Source organism: Bos grunniens, chromosome 8 (assembly GCF_055505025.1).
Source record: "Bos grunniens cultivar Pamir isolate PY7600 chromosome 8, Bosgru_T2T1.0, whole genome shotgun sequence".
NCBI lineage: Eukaryota > Metazoa > Chordata > Mammalia > Artiodactyla > Bovidae > Bos > Bos grunniens.
Window position 1 is genome coordinate 59,299,145 of NC_141172.1, and position 27,295 is coordinate 59,326,439.

General features: G+C 40.9%; 1 long non-coding RNA gene across 1 annotated transcript in view; it reads left to right on the plus strand.

The window, feature by feature from the left end:
* The first annotated feature begins 4,153 nt into the window (after positions 1–4,153).
* Positions 4,154–27,295, plus strand: part of LOC147367172 (uncharacterized) — a 36,731-nt gene continuing 13,589 nt past the window's right edge. Inside the window, exons 1-2 of the long non-coding RNA XR_015169899.1 lie at positions 4,154–4,389; positions 25,456–25,523. This is a non-coding gene — a long non-coding RNA (uncharacterized LOC147367172). The remainder of the gene's footprint in view (positions 4,390–25,455; positions 25,524–27,295) is intronic.

Here is a 27,295-nt window from a genome sequence, read left to right on the forward strand (position 1 = left end):
CAAGGTATTAGATGGACCACTCTCCCTGCAAAACCTGTAAGGGCACCCTTTCTTGTATTTTCCTAGTTCCTGATGTATGAGTGCATGCTAAGTTGCTTCAGTTTTGTCTGATTCTTTTCAACCCTACGGACTGTAACCTGCCAGGCTCCTCTGACCATGGGATTCTCCAGGCAAGAGTACTGGAGTGGGTTGCCATGCCTTCCTCCAGGGGATTTTCCCAACCTAGGTATCGAACCTGAATCTCTTGTGTCTCCTGCATTGGCAGGCAGGTTCTTTACATCTAGCGCCACCTTTCCTGGCAATCTTTGGCATTCCTTGGCTTGCAGCTCAATAACTCCAATGTCTGCCTTCGTGGTCATATGGGATTCTCCCTGACTGTCTCTTCATGTGGCCATCTTCTCACAGGGACATCAGTTATATTGAGCTAGGAGTCCACTCTACTTCTCTATGACTTCATCGCAACGAATTACATCTGCAACAATGCTATTCCCAAACAAAGTCACATTCTGAGGTTTGGGGGGTTACGATTACATACATTTTCTTAGGGGACACAATTTAACCTCTCATGACTTCCCCAGACAGGTATAAATGATGGGCTTAGAAGTTCCTGTCTTATAAAACAAAGGCCTAGAAAGGTTATTTGACTGAGCTAAGGAAGAGGTGGAACATCAGGCTGAGGAACTTGGCTTTTATTTGGCAGAGAGGAATCACGAAGGGTTTCAGAGCAAGTAGCAGTGTAAGCACCTGTGTGACTACCTATGAGACTCGAGATTTTGAGTCCTTAGTTCCTTTTTTTTTTAGTACCAGTGGAATGAGCCCCTTCTTTCTTCAGTGCATAGTCATATTCCCTGTCTAAGTCTCAACCTAATTACGTAGCTGAAGCATGGGTAAGCCTCCAAGGTGAATAGCACAGTTTGACATGTGCACTTTTGGTCTTCTTCCCTGGTGGCTCAGCCTGCAATGCAGGAGATTGGGGTTCGATCCCTGGGTTGGGAAGATCCCCTGGAGAAGGGTAAGGCTAAGCTACCCACTCCAGTATTCTGGCCTGAAGAATTCCATGGGCTTCCCTGGTGGCTCAGAGGTTAAAGCGTCTGCCTGCAATGCAGGAGACCTAAGTTCGATCCCTGGGTCGGGAAGATCCCCTGGAGAAGGAAATGGCAACCCACTCCAGTATTCTTGCCTGGAGAATCCCATGGACGGAGGAGCCTGGTGGGCTATAGTCCATGGGGTCGCAAAGGGTCGGACACGACTGAGCGACTTCACTTTCACTTTCACTATGCAGTACATGGGGTTACAGAGAGTCGGACATGACTGAGTGACTTTCACTCGGCACAATTCAGAAATAAGAGTGCCATTTGCCAACCATGCCAGCCTTGATTGTCTGATAGTCAAATGAAGATAATAAGAGTATCTATTTCATAACATATATCATGCGTGCGTGCACGCTGAGTTGCTTCATTCGTGTCTAACTCTATTCAACCCTATGGACTGTAGCCCGCTAAGATGCTCTGTCCATGGGATTTTCCAGGCAAGAGTACTGGAGTGGGTTGCCGTGCCCTGCTACAAGGGATTTCCCGGCCCAGGGATCAAATCTGAGTCTTCTGTGTCTCTTGCATTGTAGGTGGATTCTTTACCCAGTGAGCCACCTGCGAAGCCCAATATAGATATTTACATATATTTGTAATCATATCTTAGAAGAATGCCTGGCAAAGTAAGAACTCAATAAATGTTCACAATTATGCAAAAATGGACAGTTCATTTGGTGAAGAAAGGCAGGAAAACAGTTTTTAGTAGTGCTGGTTGTAGACTTTAGACCCTGCAACTACCATTCCTTCTCTCTTCTAGGAATAACAGTCTCCCATGTCTACACAGCACTTTTCAGTTCTCAAAGTACTCTGCATTCATTCTCCTCCTGTGTAATCTTTGTGACAATCTTGTGAGACAATCAGGGCTTTTGTTGTTGTCTCCATTTTGCAGATGAGAAACTGAGACCAAGATGGAATAAATCAACTGCTTTTAACTTTTTTTCTTCTGGGACATTTTGAGAGATGCTGCTTTCAGGTGCACACTTTCCACTGTAATTCTTGCCATATCTTTATCCCTTTCTTGCCTATTGTTACACAGCCTTAAAAGAAGGGTAATAAGAACTATATGCAATTCGTGTGGAACTATATCTTTGATACATTATTGATGAAAAAATCAGATTGCAAATATGGTACTTACTGTAATAGTCTATGTATGTTTACACGTGTATCAAGTTATCAGTGAGTCCATATAGGAGAGAGTTCACGGTGGTTAATTCTGTAATTGAGGAGTAAAATATGGGCAGAGTGGATGGAGGGAGCATTCACTTTTACTTTATATAATTTTTAAATAATTTTGTATTATTTTTATAATGAAAACATAATTTCATTTTGAAAATATTCAGTATGCAAAGCAACATTATTACACGGATACCTTGAAACTGCTCTAATTTTCTTCAAGGAAATCATTCATGAATATGCATAGGCTATCTCTGGAAGGGTATTTAAAAAACTGATGACAGTAGTTGTCTCTCAAGAGGAGGAATGAGGGACCAGTGTTTGGACTCAGGGATGAGAGGAAAATGGACTTTTTACTGTATACTCTTCTATAAAATTTAATTTGTTTTTTAACCAAATGCATGTATTATGAATTCAAATGAATTAAGAGAAAATTACTAAAAGCTTCAGTGATTTATAATTACCAATGAATAATTTGTAACTCACCTCAGGACCAATTACCACACACCAGTGCTTCCTCCTGGGTTAGATACTGAGCAGAGTGTTAAGATCCAAACTCAGGGCTCCTGACTGTCTATATACCAGGAGGAGAGGGGGACAACAGAGGATGAGATGGTTGGATGACATCACTGACTCAATGGACATGAGTTTGAGCAGTCTCCAGGAGTTGGTGATGGACAGGGAAGCCTGGTGTGCTACAGTCCATGGGTCGCAAAGACTCGGACACGACTGAGCGACTAAACTGAACTGGTTGCTTTAAGGGCTGCACCCTGTCATTCCTCAAACCCCTAAGGCCCAACCCCAGGCTCCAGAAACCATGGCAGTAACATCACAATTATCATGCAGAAGAGTCAGGACTGTGAAGTTAACTCCCCAACTAGTCTTTAACCAATCACAATTCTATATTGTTTCTTTTTTTCCCGATGAGAAATAACTCACATGGGATAAAATGTGCACGTATTAAATGTTCGTCTCAGTGAATTTTTAAATACGTTCAACTGTGTACCATCCCAGTTCAAAATAAACACCATACCACCTTTCTAGAAGGCGCCTCCTGCTCATACCACCCCCTAAATGTAACCCCTATTCTGGCTCCTAGCCACCATAGATTAATTTTGTCTGTTTTTGAACTTCACACAAATGGACTCATAAAATTTCTACTCTTTGGTGTCTAGCTTCTTTTGCTTAACACTGTTTTGTGAGACCTGTCCACATGGTGGGTAGCAGCTGTTTGTTCATTCCAGGAATGAAAGTCTGAACCACAGGATATACACACACCTAACTTTATATATACTGACAAACAGCTGTTTGGTGTTGTTGTACAGTTTATACTCCTACCAGTAATATGAGAATGTTTTAGGTGTTCCACATCCTCCCCAACACTTGATATCATCAGTTCTTTAAATATAAGCTATTTTGAAGGGGGTCACTGACTCTATCTTGATCTCGCCTCACCCTCCCAGCCTCAGTTCTCTGGTTCCCTTTCTGCTCAGTCACCTGGTCTAACCACCCCTCAGTGGACTTTTCTGACTCCTGATCAATGCGTCCAGGCCTTCTTTCCTGGAGAGAGCCCTCTCCTGCTATAACCCCTGCTATGGGTTGAATCACAGTGGTTACCACAAACAAATCTGATCTCTGCTAAAGGCTGAGACCTAATTCTGGTACAGACTGAGCCCTAAAGTTGATCACAGACAGGTCTCTTCCCTAATCACTGACTATACACATAGCCCAGCACAGACTGAGCCCTAATCACAACTACATGGTGAATCCTGATACCAATCACAGTCTGAGCCATGACCCCAGTAGCAGACCAACATCTAATGTCAGATGTAGCCTGAGCCCTGAACCTACTCAGACTAACCTGATCCAAACTCAGACTGATAAATAAAAATAGATCAAGCACAGCATTAGAACTTACAGTTGACATTTGAACAACAGAGGTTTGAGCTGCACAGATCTAACAGCATATTTTTTCTCAAATACTGTAGAATCCACTGTTTGTTGAATGCATGATTAGTTGAATCAGATTCACTGTTTGTTGAATGAGTGGTTAGTTGAATCAGTTGTGGAACCACAGATATGAAGTAATTGGGAGTATGAAGGAGCCCCTGGTATGAAGGAACCCCAGGTAAGGAGCACTGACTATAAATTATAGAGGGATTTTCAATTGTGGTGGTTGGGCAGTCCTAACTCCTGTGTTGTTCCCGGGTCAACTGTATTAGAGAAAGTGAAATTATAAGAAAAAAATGCATTGTGAAATGGGTTACAATTTCTATGGTCTCTTCTTGGTTCACCTCAAATTTTAACTGTAACTAAATTCTGCTAAGTTAGGGAAAAAGACTATAACCAACCTCACCCTGATGTGTTGTAACGAACAGGCTGGAGGCGGGGGAGTGTGGCTCAAGGAAGCCTAAAGCTGAGCTAGCCCTGCAGATGGTGGTGGAAAGACCGGCAACCTTCTTCCTGTCCTCACAAGATGGCAGGTTTATTTTAAGGCTGTTTTTAACAGCTTAAAAAAACGGATTCAAAGAACACTGGGGGAAGCCTCTGATTTTTGGGCTTCTGCCATGGTACCGTTTTTTTTTTGTTTTTTTTTTTTTTAAACAATGGTATTTGACTCCTAGTGAGATTTGTTCCTTCATTGCATTCTGATCATATTGCTTTTCACATTCCCCTCCCTGCAGTGGCTGTTGGAAAGGAAAAAGGAACCAGAACTTTCAAGAATGAATGCTTAGAGGTTCTGTTTGCTGTTTGTCTGCTAAAAACAAGAAGCTAGGAACATAAGCAGCAGGCTAAGAACATAATTTTCACTTCTCATGCCCTTGAGAAAAATTTTGATTTCACCCTTAACACTAGGCGAAGTACCCTTAACGGACTGTGTTCTGTAAAGGATGGGTGATAAGTCTGCAAAGTGGACTTTCACAAATGTTTTTTCTCCTGGACAAAAATCCTAATTGGTTTGAGATTTATGATTTTTTACACATAAACTGGATAAGGAGTCTTGTGGTACTACAGACAGGCACTGGGCTGGGAGTCAGGAAACCTAAGCGGTTCCGCCACCATTGGTGACGTGGTGCAAATCCCTTTCTCTCCCTAAGCTTCCTCTTGCCATCAATAATAATAAAGTTTAAATGAAGCTGTTTGTAATATCTTTTATATACCTCATCGATTTAATCCTTACGACAATCTTATAGAGATGAGAACTCTCTACAGTTCCTCTCTATGTAAAATTATTCTCATTTTACAAATGAGGTAGCAGGGGTTTAACAGGAATTAAGACTTGCCCAATATAACACAGAAGTCAAGTAGTTTTATTATTTAGTCAGGCAGTTTGTTGTTATTTATCATTAATTTGCTCATTGACAAACATCTATTAAGCACCTTTATGTGCCAGATACTGTTTTAAACTCAAGGAAAGGGGGCATTTTCAGACCTAATATGAACTTGTTGGGTTTTCTATAAGGGTTAATATGTTAGCTAAAGGTGGGTATGAATAGAGAATTTACTTTCTCCTTCTCTTAGGACCAATTTGGGCTAACTTTATAGCTCTATCCCCCTGGAAATGTAATAAAGGTGAAATGTCAGCTATAGTATTAGGCAGCATTGATTATGGTAAAAATAACCCCTGGTTGGTAAAATGCATCTGGGCCAGCATATATAAGTACCTGATGCGAAGCCAAGGCTTTGGGCCTCCCTAAGCACAGTGACTCCTGTAACTAGGTTCATCTCCTACAGAGAACCTGAAGGTTATGCCTGTGGGACACAAGATATTGATTCCTATTTGGGACAGGGTATTTCTTTTTTAAAAAAAATAGATTATCTATTTATTTATTATTTTTGGCTGCACTGGGTCTTTTTGCTGCGCCTAGGCTTTCTCTAGTTGCAGCGAGCAGGGGCTACTCTTTACTTGTGTGTGTGTTTCTCATTGCAGTGGCTCCTCTTGTTGCAGAGCACGGGCTCTGGGGCATGTGGGCATCAGTAGTTGAGTCACCTGAGCTCAGCAGTTACATCTCTTGGGCTCCAGAGCACAGGTGCAGTAGTTGTGATGCATAGGCTTAGTTGCCTGCAGAATGTGGAATCTTCCCAGAGCCCTGCAATGGCAGGCAGACTCTTAACCACTGGATTACCAGGGAAGTCCAGGGGCAAGGGCCTTTCTAAGCTAAAGTTGTCACAACATTCACTGATGTGATTTTTATCTCCTTTGGCCTGGGGAGCTGGATTACTGGACAACTACAGCAACTCCTGAGGAAGAGAAGTACCAGGTGCTGCCTTATCAGCATGCTGTTTCTTATCCAGGCCCATTGTAAATTAATCTGATGCCAAGTGAGTGTAACTGAGTGAAGCTAAATTTCCAGTCGAGCCCAAAGAGCATCTGATGATGGGACATTTCAGGAACAAAACCAGGTCATGGAGATAGGAGTCCAGTCTTGTTTTTTTTCTGACTCTAGAGCCATGGTTCTCAATCTTGACCACGTTCTAGACTCAGAAAAAATTATTTATTTATTTATTTTTGGCTGTGCTGGATCTTTGTTGCTGTGTGGGCTTTTTTCTCGTTGTGGTGAGTGGGGGCTACTCTCTAGTGTGGGCTTCTCATTGTGGTGGCTTCTCTTGTTGCACAGCATGGGCTCTAGGGCAAGCAGACTTTAGTAATTGTGGCACGTGGGCTCACTAGTTGTGGCTCCTGGGCTCTAGAGCACAGGCTCAGCAGTTGTGGCACACAGGCTTAGTTGCTCTGCAGCATGTGGGATCTTCCCAGATCAGGGATCAAACCCATGTCTCCCGAATTGACAGGTGGATTCTTTACTACTGAGCCACCAGAGAAGCCTTAGATTCAAATTGAAATCTTTGAATCACTTGCCACAGTGGACACAGCAATGGAAAAGAGCAAAACAGTTACACACACGACACAGATGAATCTCTCTGACATAATGGTGAAGCAGAAAAGCACCTACAGGCTAATTCCACTGATCTGAAGTTCAAAAGCTGGCAAAACTACCCAGAATAGTGCCAATTGTTGAAGAGTGGGTATTGATTAGAAGAAAGTACAAAGGAGCCTATTTGTGCTCATGCTCAGCTGTGTCCAATTCTTTGTGTCCCTATGGACTGTAGCCTGCTAGTCTCCTCTGTCTGTGGGATTTCCCAGCAAGAATCCTGGAATGGGTTTCCATTTCCTCTTCCAGGGGATATTCCCCACCCAAGGGTCAAACCCTCATCTCCTATGTCTCCTGCATTGCAGGTGGATTCTTTACTGCTGAGCCACCAGGGAAGCCCACAGAGGAAACTTCTAGGGAACAATAAATATTCTATGTCTTGGTCTGTGGTGGTTACATGAGTGAGTGTATATATTCATAAAATATGTGAAGCAAAGTTAACCCAGGAATTATGAAGCAGAATGGTAAGCTGGACTCAAAGCTGGGTGGGATGTTTAATGGGAGATCAGGCAAATTTGAGGCCTTGAGGCTGTATCTTCTAGAAAAGCTCCCACTGATTCTGCAGGGTAGAGAATGCAAGCCCCATGATACAGTGTGTGAATAGTATTTTGATCAGAGAGACCCAAGGCTTTGAAGAGAGGAGAAATAGGGGTACATGACCTGGATGACCAACTCCCAGGGAAACAGGAAAGCAGCATCTGGGTCTGGAACCAAAAGGCAAACCTCCACCATGCCAGGCACTATTTGTAGAAAACACAGGGAGATAATAGCTTATGAATATCAAGTAACAGCTTTTGGGATGGTGTTTTACTTTTCATGTGTCTCTCTTTTTCCCCCATCTATTTTGTAAGAGTTTTAATTGCAAGGAAATTTAATAGCATAATTTATAAGGCCTCATGTCAGTCTGTTTGGAGCCTAGACAGTACCTGAAATTAAGTTCTGGCCATTGTTGTAATGGATTCATTCATTCCTGGCTTCAGGCTGGGACAAAACTGCCATAAAACCAAACTGAGGGACTTGCATAGTGGCCCATTTGTTGAGACTCTGAGCTCCCAATGCAGGGACCCAGATTCAATCCCTGATTAAGCCACAACTAAAGATCCCTCATGCTGCAACAAAGAAACCACATACCACACGCAATGAAGACCTAGAGCAGCCAAAAACAAACAAATAAAAATTCAAACAAAACAAAAAAGGTAAAGAATTGCTAAAAATTATATTTAAAAAAAATTAAAAGGGAGAATCCAGGAGTCATGTCTTATGAGAAATGGTCCTGGCAAAGTAAAGATATAGGGGAAGAGGACAGGACATGAGAAGTGTCTCCAGATATCTAAATGCTTGCCATGAAAGGAAAGGTCAACCTGCTCAGGATGACTCAGAGAGGAACCAGGACGAGTGAGTGGAAATTCTGAGAAATAGAGTGCAGTGAGGAGAACCTTCTGTGAAGAATTAGAGGCCTCACAATTTTCCCCAAGTGAAATTTATTCATGCACATTTTCATTTACTGTGCTAGGCTCTGGGATACAGGGAACATGACCCCCAAGGTCCCTTATCGAGTTTACTAAATGTGTCAGAGACTGAAGATTGCCTATCTAATATTTCCTCTCCTCTTCTCCCTTACTGACAAAATTCTAATTTTGTTATGGACTTTAATATGTCCACCCAAAATATTACATTGTCCAATCTCTCTTGTAGCTAGGGATGACCAGTGAGATGTGAATGGAAGTTGCAGGTGAACTTCTAGGATATCACCTTAAAAGAGGCTCAATTAGATAACAGGGCAATAACATCATCACCCTCTTCTTTTTTTTCTGCCTAGAAAATGGCTAAAGTTTGAACAGCCATATTGGGTCCTGAGTTCCCCTTCAGAATTGAATCCAGTAAGGACAGTTGAAGAGAAAGACATAAAGATCTTGGGTTTCTAATGACTGTGAAGTCTCCATATCAGCTCTGTATAGACTGTCTCTCTACTTCTCTTACAAACTTCTACCTTGTTTTTAAGTTATTTATTTAGGTTTTCTGTTGTATGCAGCCAGTTCTACTGATACACTAAGAAAAACTTTTTTAAAAACCAAAATTGTATAAAAGGATAACTGAGATCCCTTTTAGTTCAAACAGCTGTATATTATGACTTTTATTCTCTGAGGTCCCAATATGGTGTCACCTTTCTATATGAAACTTTTCCAGATTCTTTAAGAAGGTTAAATCTCTCCCTCTTTGGTTCTCCTGCAGCACTTTGTTTATTCTGCTAGGATAACACTTACCTAACTGAGTCTTATAGCAGGCCCCTGACACACACCTTTATGATTCCTGCTCGTTATTAACTGTATAAGGCAGAGTATGAGGAGAATGTTTAAATGGGGAGGGCATTTGTGTTGCTGTCCAAGGTCCTGAACCTTCGAGCACACTAGGACACGGTTGTTTTTTCCAGTCTCTGAGACACTAATTCTATCTGACCAACTCACTAAACAATTCTGATGAAGCAAGAAAGAAGCAACAGCAAGAAATGAAACAGGGCAAAAAGAGAAAGAAAGAAATGGACAGAGAACAGAGGTTGCTCAGAACATTGCTAATGAAAGAAAGCCAGAGACCAAACACAGAAAATTTTTTTTTCCTTTTGACAATTTCAAATAATGTTATCAGAGTTTACAAATATTGATAGTTAAGAAGAGTTATAAATATGTGTTCTAAGTGATGCAAAGTTGTGCAAGTATTGATATGAAGAACTATATTTATGCAGACAGGGAAGCAGAACTTCACCTAGGTGGAGATGGCAGGAGGGATGATCTTCACTATATTTACACCATGTGTTCATGCTTCTTCTTTTCAACCTTGATAAATACTTTGTGGTTTTTAAAGATAGTGCCACACAGGAAGTTGGACCATGACTTATGTTTTACAGTTCCTATGATTGATTAATATTTTTTTCATGGTCTACCATATTTTTATTGGTTATTAGCAATGTTATCTCTCACCCAAACTTGGAGAATGGGATATTCTGCCCAGATTCCCTCCTCCTTGCAACTCATCCCAGTTACTTACCCTCTGTTTGGCTTGGCTAGCCAACTGAGTCCCTCTTATACAATATTTTTACAGTGCTCTTGATTTAAATTCATCCTAGGTGTTTAAAAATGCATTATCTCAGATAATCCTTTCAACAGCCCATAATATCAGAATAATTATTCTCAATACTATTAAATTCATGTCATGGATCTTTGAGGCTGTTTGTGAATTGAATAGCTGAAACAAAGAATAGTAAATCACAAGTGTCAAGGGTCTGTTCTAATTTACCTGTCTCCCAAAATAGCCTATGAAACCTTTAAAGTTGTGAACCATTTCTTATTCATCATCATATTTTCAACAATATCTAGCATGGTTTCTGACACATAGTAGGGGTTCAAAAATATTTCTGTAATAGATGAAAGAATTAGTGGAAATATATAAGCATTAGCATTGCATTTAAATCATTTAAATAGGGTGCATTTATGAATAATAGCAGAGAAGGCAATGGAACCCCACTCCAGTACTCTTGCCTGGAAAATTCCATTGACAGAGGAGCCTGGTAGACTGCAGTCCATGGGGTCGCTAGGAGTCAGACACGACTGAGCGGCTTCACTTTCACGCACTGGAGAAGGAAATGGCAACCCATAAATAATAGGTCAAAGATATATTGGGGAAAAGAAAGATACGTAAGGTAAATCTCAAAATAGCCTTAACTATGGTGAAGTATTGGGAGAAGGCAATGGCATCCCACTCCAGTACTCTTGCCTGGAAAATCCCATGGATGGAGGAGCCTGGAAGGCTGCAGTCAAGGGGGTCGCTAAAAGTCGGACATGGCTGAGAGACTTCACTTTTACTTTTCACTTTCATGCATTGTAGAAGGAAATGGCAACCCACTCCAGTGTTCTTGCCTGGAGAATCCCAGGGACGGGGGAGCCTGGTGGGCTGCTGTCTATGGGGTCGCACAGAGTCAGACACAACTGAAGTGACTTAGCAGCAGCAGCAGCATGGTGAAGTATTAGAAAAACATCCTACATGATATTTCCACTGTATGAAACAATGCATCATTGAAAATTAAGACAGGAAACAGGAATAGTGAAAAAATTCCCTTCCCATCTAGGTGTCACTTCCCTATTGAACCAAAATGATTTAGAGAAATAAATCTGAGAAATAAAAGGGTATTCTGAGACTACTTTTTCTCAGAATATTCTGAGTAAGGGTATTTCTCTTATTCTGAGAAATAAAAGGGTAAGCCCTTCATCCCCATCTCCTTGCTTTCCCTCAAATTTCTCCCCTCTCTCCTTTCCCTTCTGTTCCCATATTCAAACATTTACTGAGATCCTGCCACATTAATGTACTGTGAGGATTCCAACCCTTGCCTTCAAAGAGTTTACTCTAGTCAAGAGGGGGAAAAGTTCACAACCATAGTGATAGTATCTGATTCTGAACAATAATGTCAAATCCACAGTTTTGCCTGGAGCTGCCCTCTTGCCCAACATGAACCCTATCTTGGAAGATTTACCTGATCTTACCTCCAGAGCAAAGGACAAAGAAAATTCTTTTCCTCAGTATCTATTAATAAGTACTCATTTGTATCTGAATGGATTACAATAATAGCAAGACTTTCCTTTGGGATTAAAAGCCACAGAATGATATCCAAAATGACTAGAACTACTCAAAAAAGGATCATAGTGACTAAAAGAGGATTTTATAGCTCTTCCAATTCAACCGTCTTATTTTTTATATCTGGAAGCTGTAGTCTGGAGAGGTGGGAGGATTGCCCACAGTCACACAGCAAATCAGTGGCAGTGTACAGCTGGAGCACAGGTTTACAGGCTCCCACCAAATACTCCCTTTATTTTCCACTATTTTTAAAGTTCCCATCATTTCATGGGAAATAGATGGGGAAACAGTGCAAACAGTGTCAGACTTTATTTTTCTGGGCTCCAAAATCACTATAGATGGTGACTGCAGCCATGAAATTAAAAGACGTTTACTCCTTGGAAGGAAAGTTATGACCAACCTAGATAGCATATTCAAAAGCAGAGACATTACTTTGCCAACAAAGGTACGTCTAGTCAAGGCTATGCTTTTTCCTGTGGTCATGTATGGATGTGAAAGTTGGACTGTGAAGAAAGCTGAGCACCAAAGAATTGATGCTTTTGAACTGTGGTGTTAGAGAAGACTCTTGAGAGTCCCTTGGGCTGCAAAGAGATCCAACCAGTCCATCCTAAAGGAGACCAGTCCTGGGTGTTCATTGGAAGGACTGATGCTGAGGCTGAAACTCCAATACTTTGGCCACCTCATTCGAAGAGTTGACTCATTGGAAAAGACACTGATGCTGGGAGGGATTGAGGGCAGGAGGAGAAGGGGATGACAGAGGATGAGATGGCTGGATGGCATCACCGACTCAATGCACATGAGTTTGGGTGGACTCCAGGTGTTGGTGATGGACAGGGAGGCTTGGTGTGCTGCGATTCATGGGGTTACAAAGAGTTGGACACGACTGAGTGACTGAACTGAACTGAACTGAAGGTTTACTCAGGGTTAATGTGTACAGCCACAGGCTGTGCCCTGAACAGCTCTGACATGACCATGATGCAAATGGCAACAGCCCTGTTTTCACCAATGTGCTCCTGAGATTATTTGAAGTAGTTCAAGACAAATATTTAAAGATACTAATAGTTATGCCTTTATTTTAATGTTTAGGAAACATAAAACGCACTTTGATTTTATGGATGGGGATATTATGTAGTAATCTAAAGCTTCCTTTAAAATTTAAGTTGAGGAATTTCCCTGGTGTTTCAGTGTCTGAGACTCTGGCTCCCAATGCAGGGGGCTCAGGTTTGATCCCTGGTCAGGGACCTAGACTCCATCAGTTCAGTTCAGTTCATTTCAGTTCAGTTGCTCAGTGGTGTCCGACTCTTTGTGATCCCATGAATCGCAGCACACCAGGCCTCCCTGTCCATCACCCTCTCCCGGAGTTCACTGAGACTCACGTCCATCGAGTCAGTGATGCCATCCAGCCATCTCATCCTCTGGCGTCCCCTTCTCCTCCTGCCCTCAATCCCTCCCAGCATCAGAGTCTTTTCCAATGAGTCAACTCTTTGCATGAGGTGGCCAAAATATTGGAGTTTCAGCTTTAGCATCATTCCTTCCAAAGAATACCGAGGACTGATCTCCTTTAGAATGGACTGGTTGGATCTCCTTGCAGTCCAAGGGACTCTCAAGAGTCTTCTCTAACACCCCATATGCCACAACTAAGAATTCTCATGCCACAATGAAGATTGAAGATCTCACATGCTGCAACTAAGAACTGGCACATCCAAATAAATAAAATAAATAAATATTAACAAACAAATATTAACAAAAAATTTAAGTTTAAAGGTGAACGAATTAAAATATTTTTTAAAAGATGTGCGACTGGTATAAGAATGTGATAAAAATCATGAAAGAAGTATACAAATTACCAACGTTTAGGAAACACTGTGTTTATTTTATCATGCTACATCCCTCCAAGATAAAATAAAGTACTTTTACAAATCTACCTCCTCAGGACATGGTGAGAAGTTGAGTTTTTGATGTGAAAGTGATGATGGAACGTTTGGACATATGTACCTTTAGTAGAAACAGGTTAAAAGCAGTTGGGAGAAGATATTCTATTCAAGAAGGTTAGAGGGCAACTAGAAAGGAGAGCTCAGTCTGAGTTTTGGTGTGTTTTGGAAACGATTATATTTTCAAATATAATGGATTAGCAAAGGGTTAGGTAGAAACCTTGTGACTTATTTCCTATAACTGAATATGAATATTTATCAGAGGAGATAGGTTCAAATACTACTTCTGTGACTTCCGAGCTTGTTCCCCTTGCTTAACCCCTTTGAGTTTATTAAAAAAAAATAGGGGGAAGGGGGGCTGTGTTGTGAGGAAGAACCATGAGAATATAAAAATGCCTTGAAAGGGAGATTGAGAGAAAGACTGAAAGAGACAGGAAGAAAAAGTAAATGATGAAAGAGAAGAAGCCAGGTTGGATGGACTGTCGGAAGAATGGGAGCTGGTGAAATTATCTCAGACTTTATGTGCTGAAATAGTCATTCTTGTCACAAGCTGCTAAATTTTTTTCTTATGAAAACATTTCTAAGGTGGCAGATGAATATATTTTTAAATTTTTTTCTTGAAACATAACACTCCAACAGGATGTGTTAGAGAAATGCCAAGAAAAGAAGACAGAAGGAGGTAAAGTCCTTGGATGAGAGGAAGATAAAATGATTTATGCATGGACCTATGGAGGCAGAAGTCTTACCTCCTCCTCGAGCCTTCCTGATCTCCTGGGCAGAACTATTTCCTCTTGGACTCCCACTAGACTTGCACACTTTCTACTAGGGTTGGTACAATGGTTTAGGAGGTTCTCTGTTTGTCTGTCATTCCCATTAGGTAATACAGGCATGGCTTATTTTATTGCACTTCACTTTATTGTGATTTGCAGATACTGAGGTTTTCTTTTTCTTTTTTTCTTTTTTTTTCTTACAAATTGAAGGCTTGTGGCAACTGTACATTGAGCAAATCTATTGGGGCCATTTTTCGAACAGCTAAGTTAGTATCTGTTTTGGTAATTCTTATAATACTTCAAAATTTTTCATTATTATTATACTTATTATGCCGACTTGTGATCAGTGATCTTTGATGTTACTGATGTAAATTTTCAGGGATGCTGCGAACTGGGTCCATATTTAAGCCACTTGAGTACTGGGACTACATCTTATTTACCTTCTGTATTCTAAGTTACTCTCACTCTTCTGTATTCTAAGTTACATTTCCATGGTGGCTCAGAAGTAAAGAATCCACCTGTCAATGCAAGAGGTACTAGATTGGTCCCTGGGTTGTGAAGATCCCCTGGAGAAGGAAATGGCAACCCACTCCAGTATTCTTGACTGGGAAATCCCATGGATATAGATACTGGTGGGCTATTAGTCCATGCAGTCGCAAAGAGTCTGGACATGACTTAGTGACTCAGAAACAGCAACAACCCACAGAATCTGGCACATGTGTATTGCTTGACTAATGTTTGTTGAATGAATAAGCCTAGGTCAAGGGACTTGACACCATGTGTGTTGAAAGACGAATGGCAGCCCAGAGGATATTTAACCTGGAGAAGAGATAACTCAGGGGATATACTCATTATTTTCCAATATTTGTAGCACTAACTTGGGGAAGAGTATTTGAAATAGGCTGTGTGGTCCTGATGGCACAGCTAGGACTAAGAAAGCAACCTCGACTCATTATAAGGAATTCTAGCCTTCAGAACTGACCAAAAATGCCATTGCTTATCTCACTGGAGCAAGGGCTCATTGCTACAGACTAGATATCTCTTTTCAATGTTTTAGATACTGGATTAGATATTCTCTGTAGTCTACCTGTCTTCTACTCTTTTTTTTCTTTTTTTTGCTTGTTAGCTTTCTTGCTGATTTAAAAACATCTTCCCACTGGGCACCTCTATCTAGCCTTGGAAATATAGACCTTAGAGTTTGAAGGAACCTCATAATTCATTTGATCTAATCCTTTCTTTGTACCATTCTACATATGAGAAAACCAAGACCAAGTCAAATGACTGGATTATGGTGGAAGATAGCCTTAGAACCCAATTCTGTTGGGTTTTCTTCATTCCTTACCAAAATATGGTGCCACTGTGTCTGAGCAGCAGGACTCTTTTCCCTTTCCTTGTAGTTTGTCAGTGGGTTGCTGTTGTTCAGTTGCTCAGTTGTGTCTGACTCTGTGACTCCATGGGCTGCAGCACGCTAGGTACTTATTTCCCATTCTCCCACTTCAGAATAAAAATTGGAAGATTGCATAATTAATGCACACTTATCCTGAAATAAGACAAAGACAAATGCTATATATGCACTTATATATGGAATTTAAAAAATACAGCAAACAAGTGAATATAACAAAAAAAGAAGAAGACTCACAGACATGGAGAACAAACTAGTGGTTAGCGTGGGGAGGGATGTGTGCTAAGTTGGTTTAGACGTGTCCAACTCTTTGCGACCCTATGGACCATATCCTGCCAGGCACCTCTGTCCATGGGATTTTCCAGGCAAGAATACTGGAGTGCGTTGCCATGCCCTCCTCCAGGGGATCTTCCCGACCCAGGGATGGAACTGAATCTCTTGCATTTCCTGTATTGGCAGATGGGTTCTTTACTACTAGCGCCACCTGGGAAGCCCATGGAGATGGGTAGAAAGGGGCAATGTAGGGGTAAGGGAGTGGGAGGTACAAAGTACTGAATGTAAAATAGGCTCAAGGATGTAACGTACAACACAGGGAATATAGCCAATATTTTGTAGTAGTTGTAAATAGAAAGTAAGCTTGCAAAGTTGTAAAAAAAACAAAAAAAGAAAAAAGAAAAAATACAGCCATCATAACGAAAATATCATCATTCTTTTCATAAACTATTAAGTGGTTAAGTGGACATGGGATTGAAACTTGAGGGTCAGAGAGACCTGGGTTCTATTGATAGTTACTCTACATTTCTAGTACTGTGACACCGGATAAGTTAATTAGCCCTCTGACCCCCAATTTCCTTATTTCTAATATGAGAATAACTATACCCCTCCCCAGGGGAGTGGTAATACTTAAGTAAAATGGCAATATAGAACTCTGAGCACAGAATCATAGTAAGTCTGGAAGATCCCCTGGAGGAGGGCGTGGCAACTCACTCTAGTATTCTTGCCTGGAGAACTGTGTGGAGAGAGGAGCCTGGTGGGTTATAGTCCATAGTGTTACCAAGAGTTGGACACAACTGAAGTGACTGAGCCTGAGCACACATATATACTTAAACACAGTCCTTGTCCTTTTCTTTCCAGTCTCTTACCAGACATAAAAAGAGATAATTGAATGAAACTTCCCAACATTCCAGCCTCTTCCCTTTCTATTGGTAATAATCTGGTTCAATCCCAACGTCTGTCTCTGTGAAAGCTGTCCCTGCACTTCACTGACATTGCATGGTCGCTTTATGAGCTTGTTCTTTCATCTATAAATGAAGGCAGAAGAGAATATCTTAATTTCACAATATAAAAAAAAAAGGATTTTTGAAAATTGGACTGGCCTGCTATCTAAGGTTCCTCCCTGCTCTGACAACATTTGAGCCTGAAAATCTACACCTCCCTCCCTTTCTCCCACTCCCATTCTTTTTCTCCATTCTTACTCTCTTCTCTAGCCTGAGGACACAGAACTCAGCTAGAGTGCACCATGCTGGTGGAAGGATTAAGAAATGGATTTCACCTCTGGACTACCAATAGGATCCAGTCCCAGAAATCACTGTAGTTGGAAGTGGAGAGAAGCCTAGAACAGATCTGATTGTCTCCCTTAGCTGGAGTACAGCCTATCTTTTAAATTTGAGTGCTCTGCTTCATGATTTCACTATATTATTCTTATCTAGAATCACAGTTCCTTTAGGGAAATCCAGGGTTCAGTTAGAAAAGTACAGACTTAAAGTACACAAACTGGGTAATAAAGAAACCAAGTTTCTACAGAAACTTTGCAACAAACCCTGTCCTCATTCTGGTCTCCATTTTTTCTCAAGAGCCAAGTGGCTTTAGCTTTTCTTATCAATGACACTAACTTTATTTTGTTCTTTGGCCTATTTTAATAGGGGACATAAGGTAGTTACCCTAAAGATTTATATTCAAATGTTTCAAAGAACACAAAATTTAAAAATCAGGAATATATAAAAGGCATTTCTAGCTTCTCTGGGAAAAATTACACAAAGTCCAGTAACAATGAGACCACATTTTCTCAGGATAAAATTGACCAAGACTAATCAGAAGTTCCCTCCTAGGGGCATAAAATCTCCATCTGATCAGTCTCTGTTCCTCCTTTAGATGACTTGACTCCCATGGTCAATGTCAATTTTATACTGTTAACCATGGCCCACTTCACTAGCACCTGATCCCCATAGACATGTGAGTTTATGACTCCAGGAACAGATTATAATGGCAATTCTCTATGTATGAATCAATAATCATATGAAATTATTTGAAGTCAATTAGAAAAAATTTAAATGCAGTGAATGAGTGATTCTCTGTGATCATTCTGCAGTGATTACAGAATGTCTGGACCTGGCATATTATAGGCATTCAATAAAGAGTAGTTGTGATTAGTATAATAATATCAAAAGTGTTATGAGACATCCCTGGTAGTTCAGAGGTTAGGACTTGGTGCTCACAGTGCTGTGACCTGGATTCAATCCCTCGTCAAGGAACTAAGATCCTGCAAGCAGTGTGGTGTCACCAAAAAAAGGAAAAAAAAAAGTATTATTACTTATAATAATTACTTATAATAATAATACTTACTTATAATAATTATAATTATACTTACTTATAATAATAATACTTATAATAATTATAATTACTTATTATTACTTATAATGTATCTTAAGTTTTGAGGACAAAATTAGGTTAGTGATGCATTAAAGAAATGCAACTTCTGAAAAGCATTGAAAAGTAGTATAAATCTCTGCAGAATATCCTTGAAAACAGAGAGGAGCTATATCACAAAACATACAGCTATTTTCTGAAAATCCTTCTTACAAAGCTCTGCTCCTACAGTTCCACTCTTTAGGGTGACAGTTCATTTGACAGTCTCCATCTCTTCACATCCTCAGCCTCTACTGATTTCCCTCCTCCTCCTTCCCTGCTCCCATTCTTTCTCCTGAAAAGCAGTCTAGTCTACTCTCAGCTTCTGTTACTCTCCTGGTGAGAGGGTAAAGAGAGAAGGCAGAAGCATTTGTAAATACTGACATTCAATATTCTCTTCTTTCATCCTCATCTCAATTATTAATGTTTATCAGATGGCTCCTGAGAAACTGCAGAAATCATTAATTCTTTATCAAATATCCCAGAAAAGAGTTCTTAAGATTTAGACAGAGGTGGGTTGTTAAGACGCATGATAGAAGCCTGTATAAAGTGCGTCACGAGTATAGAGAAGAGGGCATAAGTGATGTCAATTGGTGAACTCCAGACAATGCCCTCCTCCCTCCCACAACTCTGCTCCCCCAACACATCACTTCCCAACATTCATAATGAGCTCAGCAAAAAGGAGCGGGAATTTCAGGCTCAGAACATCATCCCAAGATGGCTTCCAAGAGGAGGGAGGGGCTCTAATGAACTACAGCTGAATTCTGCCATCCAGAAACTTCTTCAATACTTTCCCTTCCATTTCACAAGTCTTGCATCCCTCTCCCTTCACACTTGGTTTGTTGGGATTTCTTTGCAAATAGGCTGAAAGTGTTCTCAGCAAGAAAGAAACTACTTTTTACTTTATCTCTGCCTAGGAGTCTTTGGGGAGTGCAGGCTTGGGCTGAGTCTCAGGAGACAAGAGTCTTTTGAGAAGGACACTGGAGAGTCTTGTAACAATTCTCTGTTTGAAATACAAGGATTACTTCCTTTCCATGTGAATTTGTGCTCATTGCTCTCTTTCTCTGATTCTCAGCTTTCTCTTCAACAAAATGAAACTACAGTCCTATCTCTGAATGCCTCAGAAAACTGTTGGAAAAGTAAGCTATGAAGTGAGGCGTTAATAGGGTAGTTATTGTCTCCTTGCTCTAATCCTGCTTTGCCATGCACAGTTACCGAAAGTGACATTTCTTCTTGCAGTGATACTTGAAGACTCCTCCCCTCTGTCATTATTTGGGGTGGAGGTTGGTGGAGGTGGGCGGGGGCGGTGTTGGCAATCTTTCCAAGTGAAAGTAGTCTCTCCCTCGGATGTTGCTATTATGAGACCTAGGTCTGGTTTTTCAGAAAGACCCTTAGATGAAGTCTCTGCTTTTTGACTTAAGAACCCTGGGAATCTCCAGCATTCATTCATTTGGCTAGAAGGCAGTCATCATTCATCCAGCGCACTCTCTTTGAGCCTTTCATCTGTCTGCTGTGTTGGGACAGAGTTAAATGACCAAGTTCAAGGCTCAGGATTCTAGGAGCTCACAGCCCATCAGAGAGGCAGCTGAGTAACCAGACAGCCAGCAAAGCATGAGATAAGGTCAATGGTAATAGATTTTTTGTGAAATGGCAGTCAAGATGTTGGCCTGGAGGCTGGAGGCCTCATTTTTTAAAAATGTCTGACTAATTCCATGGCCAGATATTAACAAAGTCATTTGACCTCAAATATAAACTATATTCTCCAAGCTAGACTTTATTAATAATAAAAATGACATTTTAATCTCAATCAGCCAGTCCCTCTGTCTACATCTCAAATAGTTCTGAACTGCGCAGGGAAAAGGGGAGAGTCACTATTGACCTCCCAATAGTAGTGACATTTTCCTTGATTTTTGAAGACTGAATAGAAGATTGCCAAGTAAAGATGTGGGAGAGGGCATTACAGGTATTAATAGAAGAAGAAGCATAATCAAAATTATGGAAGCATTAAAGAACCTGGTGCACCAGGGAAGTGCATGGCAGGAAATTTAGGCTGAAATTTATGGCTGAAAAGTGTCAGGAAATGAGGCTGTTGAGCCATAGTATTGGGTCTAGATCAATGCTAAACATCTGTGTCTTGAAAGCAGGCCATCATCATATTCTCCATTGACTGTCTGCTGCCTAGAGCAGTGTCTGCTGAGGGAAGGAATACAGATTGTTTTCTCCTATGTTTAATGAATTTGCATATTTCCATAAGAAGTGGTGGGAAACATTCCCTGTGGATGATGTGCTGTGTGCTGTGCTAAGTAGTTTCAGTTGTGTCCTACTCTGTGACCCTATGGGCTACAGCCCAGCCAGGGTCCTCTGTCCATGGGATTCTCTAGGCAAGAATACTGGAGTGGGTAGCCATTCCCTTCTCCAGGAGATCTTCCCGAACCAGGGATCAAACCTGTGTCTCCTGCATTAGCAAATGGTTCTTTACCACTTAGCGCCACCTGGCCTGTGGATGATGGGTGCGTTCGGTTCTTCAGCCTTTCCTTTTCTGCTGTGAGCTAGCCCATATAATTTTTTCTTAAGTTATCCAGAACTGATTTCTGTTGTTGGCAACCAAAAAATCCTGCCTGGTTCAGCTCCCTCAACATCTCTTCCATGAAGTACATCAAGGATGTCCAAAGCACTTTCAATAGTGGGCCATAAGTTCAGAAATCCCTGGGCCTGTGCCAGTGGCATTTGAATTAATCAACATAGAGGATAAAGAGGGTCCATATGTGTGCTAGACGAAAGTTAAGTGTGTGTGTTTAAGTCAAGTGTGTGCAACATATGAATGAGCAGAAACATTAAACATAACCTTTAGGAAAAGACAACAGGCAAGTGCAAACAAAAAAGAAAGCAGAATATGCATAATTCATATTACAAAATAAATTCAAGGAAAGCAAAATCTATTTAGATATTTACCAAAGGGAGAGCACTACATAACAAAGCTTATGGGAATGGGCCCAATCTCTACTTACAGGAAGATTAACAATCTTAAATTTCCTTATTATAGGAATAAGAAGGAGATAGCTGAACTGAGCAATCAAGTTAAGAAACTCGACGAAGAGAAGGGAATAGACAGAATAAGAAAGGTGTTTGACTGCAGTCAGGTCCATGGTAAGGGGCAGGATAAGGAAGAAGGGCCTCTCAAATGCATAAATCATATAGCCAGAGGGGTTCAAGACAACCAAAAGAGCAGTGTCACAGAAGCAAGGGAAACGTAGTTTTAGTGAAGAAGCAATGAGTTGCAAGAAGGAGAGAAACCAGCAGCATCAAACGTGAAAAAGAGATCCAATAATAATATTACTTAAACTTCTACAGAATTTGGCAATTACCAGTAAGAGTTTGTGAGAGTTTCTTCTAGCTTCTCACAGAAATAAAAGACTTGAGGAATTTAAAAAGACATGAAGTTAGTGGTCATTCTTCACACTTGCCATCCAGCATTTTATTAGCCTTCTTACAGTAAGTGGACTCCAATTTTGTTACAGATGACACAGCCCTTCTTATTGGAGCCATGTGATTCGGATGAAGGTGGCATGTCTAGGACTGAAGTGGGTTGGATAAGCTAATATCACTCCCATCCCTCTTCTCCCTTACCTACCCCCTACCCTATACTCACTTCCCTGATTACTTTTACAGCAAGTAGTGGCAATGTGGTGTGAGACACAAAGGAGTCATAATGTCTAGTCAGACATGATGACTAGAGCTGGGGCATCTATCTTTTGAGAAAAAGTAGAAAGATCAAGCTCTACCAGCCCTGAATCATTACCCACTGGATGGACACAAGTAGCTGTATGACTCTAGGCTTTTTATTTTTAATCTTTGGGTCACGCCACATGGCTTACAGGATCTTAGTTCCCCAACCAAATATCGAACCCATGCCCCCTGCACTGGCAATACAGAGTCTTAGCCACTGGAGCACCAGGGAAGTCATGACTCTAGGGTTTTTATGACGTGAGAAATATAAACTCCTGATGTCTGAGAAGTAAAACCTCACTTTTCAGTGGGTGGTGTATCAGTGACATTGCAAGAGGAGAGTGTGCAATGAGATAAATAGATGGACGCAGCCCTCTTTGGAAAAAACAGTCTGCTGCAGACTCTATCAGTTTCATGTTACAAAAAACCCAAGATTAACTGGCTTAAACAAAGAAGAGATGTATTGACTCACATATGTGAAAACTCCAGGGGTAAGGATGATTTAATCTCTGTTGCAGAAGACGTGTGACTTTGGGTGATGCTGACCTTGCCCCTAGCTCCAGAGGTGGATGTGTGATTTAAGTCTGAGCTGGTTCATACAGAACATTTCCTTGACAACGGTAAATTGTTGAGGGATGGGCACAAGCCAAGTCCTTAGGACAATTAGAGCCAAAGAAACTCAATTTCCTGGGTATTTGTGTGAAATATCAGAAAAGCAGACTTTTCTTTTCCTGAAGTAGTTGAGCAAGAGAGGATATGTGGATGGAGGATATGTGGCAACATCTTGTCATTATGAGGGGGAGCTTCTGAGACAAAAGCTAGTACAGAAGATGCTAAGCCCAGAGATGAAGAAAGAGAAACCAGGTTCCGATGACAGCTTAAGATTTAGTCAAGCCTTATCTGGAGTCAGGCCCACCCCTGGAGTTTTCACATATGTGACTCAATAAATTTCTACATTGCTTAAGCCAGTTAGTCTTGGATTTTCTACAACACAAAAGCTAAAGAGTGTAGCAGATTGTTTTTCTCAAAGATGGCTGCATCATTGTATTTATATCCTATTGTACATTCTCTGAATGCAATGTGACTGTGTCTGTGTTCCTGTTCCTTGAGTCTGGGTGGGGCTTCTGACTGCCCTAACCAGTGGAGTTTGGCATGGTGATGTTGTGTGAAATCCTATGTTAAGGTATAAAAAGGAAATTCCCCTTCTCTTTCTCTGCCTCTGCAACTCACCCAACTATATTGTAAGAGAACCTAAGCCACTTGGAGAGGCCATGTGTAGATATTCTTGCCAACAATCCCAGCTAAGGTCTCAGCTGACAGTCAGATTGAATCACTAGACATGAGTGAATGTGCCTTCAACTGATTCCAGCCTCTAGTCTTCAAGTCTTCTAGCTGCAACTCAAGACATCAAAGGGCAGAGACAAGCCACTCTGGTGGTGCCCTGTCTGATATCCTGACCCACAAAAAACATGAAAGATAATAAATGATTATCATGGTTTTAACGAAACTGAGTTTGGGGTAATTTGTTCTACTGTGCTAGATAAACTATTACAGACTCCTAATTAATAGGGTTAGCATTCTATGAGAGTGGTTTAAGAATAGTGGAAAGAGAAATAAGATTGCTGAGTGTGAGGAATGAATTGGAGATGAGGAAAATGGAGTCAGAGTATAAGCTTCTCGGGAAAATTTCCATGAAAGCATCTCCCTGGTACTAAGAAAGGATTAGACAAGTCTGAATCCAAAGCAAACAGCAGCCTTCATGCTTTTGCTCATCATCAGGAGACTAAGGTTATGAGTTTGATAGAATCCAGGAGGAGGAACTTCAGCTAATAAGTTTCATGAATTCCTCTGAATTCAAAAAGGCATTAAGAAGAAATGAAAGGTGAATCAGTGAAAACTTTAAGAAGAAGACACTTATTTGAGAAGCTCTCTGCTCAAAATCTCCAGCAGACTCCATCATCTATGGTTAAGATCAAGTTCTTCAGCCTGGCATTCAATGGCCATTTCTGTTTCTCAGCCTCTCCTTTACACACCCCAACCTCCAGCAGAACTGCACAATGGCACTACTTGATATTCTCTGATTGCCCCTTCACTTTGCCACCTCTGGGTTCTTGCCCTTATGCTGAGGAAGATTTGGGACCCCAGCCTTGGCCAGAGTGTTGTTCAGAGCCTGTGCCCATCCTCACCTCAGCTAAGGTCTAGAAGCCTCCTGAAGAGAGGAATCAATGATATGTGGTCTTAGGGACTCCAGCCTTCTTCTTACATGATTTTTCACTTGAGGTACAATGAATATACAATAAAATGCATGTATCTCAAGTGTACAGTTCTATGAGTTTTAACAATTGTATTCACATGGTAACCACTAGTCCAATGAAGCTTTAGAATTTTTCTATCACTCCAAAAATTTCCCTCATTCTCCTGCCCCTTTCCAGTCAATCCTGTGCACCTCCCATCTCCCAGAAAACAACTGCTTTGGTTTCTATTACCACAGATTAGTTTTTCCTCTCTTTGAACCTCATGTAAATAGAATCACACAGTACACATTCTGTGTCATGCTTCTTTCACTCAACATAATGTTTCTGAGTTTCACCTGTGTTTTTCGTGCATTAATTTTTCATTCTTTCCTATTGCTGTGTAGTATTCCATTGTACAAATATAGCACAATTTGTTTATCCATTTTCCTGTTGGTGGATATCAGAGTTGCTTGCAGTTATGGACTATCATGAATAAAATTACCATGAACATTCTTGAATATTTCTAGTGAATATTTATTCTGGTTTCTTAGGAGTGAAATTGCTGGGTCATGGGATAAGTGAGGGTTTAAGTTTATAAGGAACTGCTAAGCAGTTTATCTAAGTAGTCGTGACATTTTATGCTCTCATCACCATTGTATGAGAGTTCCAGTTGCTCTGTCTTTGCCAATAATTAGCACTGTTAGTCTTTTGGTATTGTTAGTAGTTGTGAAATTATATCTCATTTTGGCTTTAAAATGTATTTCCCTGATGACTAAAAATGTTGGGAAACTTCTTACGTACTTATTCACATACCCTCTTTTGTGAAGTGTCTGTTCAAGTCTTCTGCTATTTTTTAAATTGATTTGTACATGCAGAATTCTTTGTTGCCAAGGTTACGCATAATCCAGAAGCCCGCCTGGAGTTCACCTGGAGCTGGCACACAGGTTCAAGGCCAGAAAGGTAAGTGTTTATAATCAAAGAATCTGAGTCTACTTAGGAGTTAGACTACACAGGATCATGTAAGCATTGTAACTTGTGTCTTTTGATATCAGACATGACACAGTGCATCTGGTAAAAGAGAAGAAATTCTGAATATTATGCTATAGTAATGGTTCCCAACATTGGATACAAATTCTCCAAAATTTGGAAGCGTCTTCATCCCAAGATTCTGGTTCAATGACGGTGGTGTAGCCATAGAATTTGGAGCTGTAAAAGTTTTCTAGGTGACTAAAATGCAGCTAAGGTTGAGAATCGCTTTTCTAAAAGGAATGACATTCATTCACTATGGGACATCTTATATGTTACTTTGCTAAACCATCAAGCTCATTTAAACAGACTATTAGGTGTCTTTTTCACGTAGGTAAGTTATTCAGAGAAGCTGGAGATGTCTATTCATTTATCAATGTCGAGTATCAAACTGCAGATCATGGTCAGTTACTTTTCTTTCCTTGCTTCGTAATTCTCTCAAAAATGCATCTCATCTATAATAATCATGCTTGGAATAAAGTGAGGATTTAGCCCTCAGTTCTAGATGCATTCTCCACCCAACAGTTAAAGTGAAATGAAAGAGTCAGCTTTATTTCCTGTCCTAAACTGGTGAACGACAGGGAAACCTGGCGTGCTGCAGTCCACGGGGTCGCAAAGAGTTGGATACGACTGAGCAACTGACCAACAATAAAGCTGAAGTGGACACATCCTGTTCCTGAGTCCAAGCTCACTCTGCTCGTCGCACAACAGGCTGATGAATCCAGGAGATGAGTGTTGAGGCAAGGAATATGACTTTATTTGGAAAACTGGCGGACCAAGTAGATAGCAGACTAATGTCTCAGAGTAATTAACCATCTTGTCAGGGGCTGGATGCCAGGTTCTTTTATACAGTCAGAGAGAGAAAAGCAATGAAGAACTAAAGTCAAAAGGTAGAATAGAGAGGAAGGGGCAGTGGGGAAGTAAAGTGAAAGGGTCTTCAGTCTTCCAAAATTTCTCTGGGAATGGCCAGTCTTTGGAAGGGGGGTGTTAATCTCTTCTTTCTGTTGTAGCTGTTCACAGGTGGGCAGGGTCAGATTATCTCTCTGTGAGCTGAACCAAAACACTTTACAGTCAGGCAGAGGGGCAGGGTCCTCTGAAGCAGGCTATTATATATGATTATAATAACAAAAACAATGAAAAGCAAGTCAAAGAAACAATTTTGGACATGAAGTCAGAACTGGCTTCTTCTCTGCAACAATCCCATGTATTTGTAACTTACTATCAAGTTCAAGTTCCATCCCTAAAAAAACCAGATTTCAAATTTGGGAAACGTTGTACAGAAGTTATGATTTAAGGTTAGTGGTCAGCAAATTATGGCCAGTAGGCCAAGTTCTTCCCATGGCCTAAATCCAATCCAATGCCTGTTTTTGTAAAGTCTGTGAGCTAAGAATGATTTTTACAATTTTAAATTATAAAAATAACTCAAAATGAGACTACTAAGGAGACATGACTTTGATTTCTGATCCGGGAAGATCCCACATGCTGCAGAGCAACTAAGCCTGTGCACCACAGGTACTGAGCTTGTGCTCCAGAGCCCAGGAGCTGCAACTACTGAGCCCACGTGGTGCAGCAACTACCGAAGCTCGAGTACCCTAGAGCCCATGCTCCGCAACAAGAGGCCAGTGCAATGAGAAACCTGGGTAGTACAGCTAGAGCGTAGCCCCTGGTCTCGCAACTAGAGAAAAGCCTGTGCAGCAACGAAGACC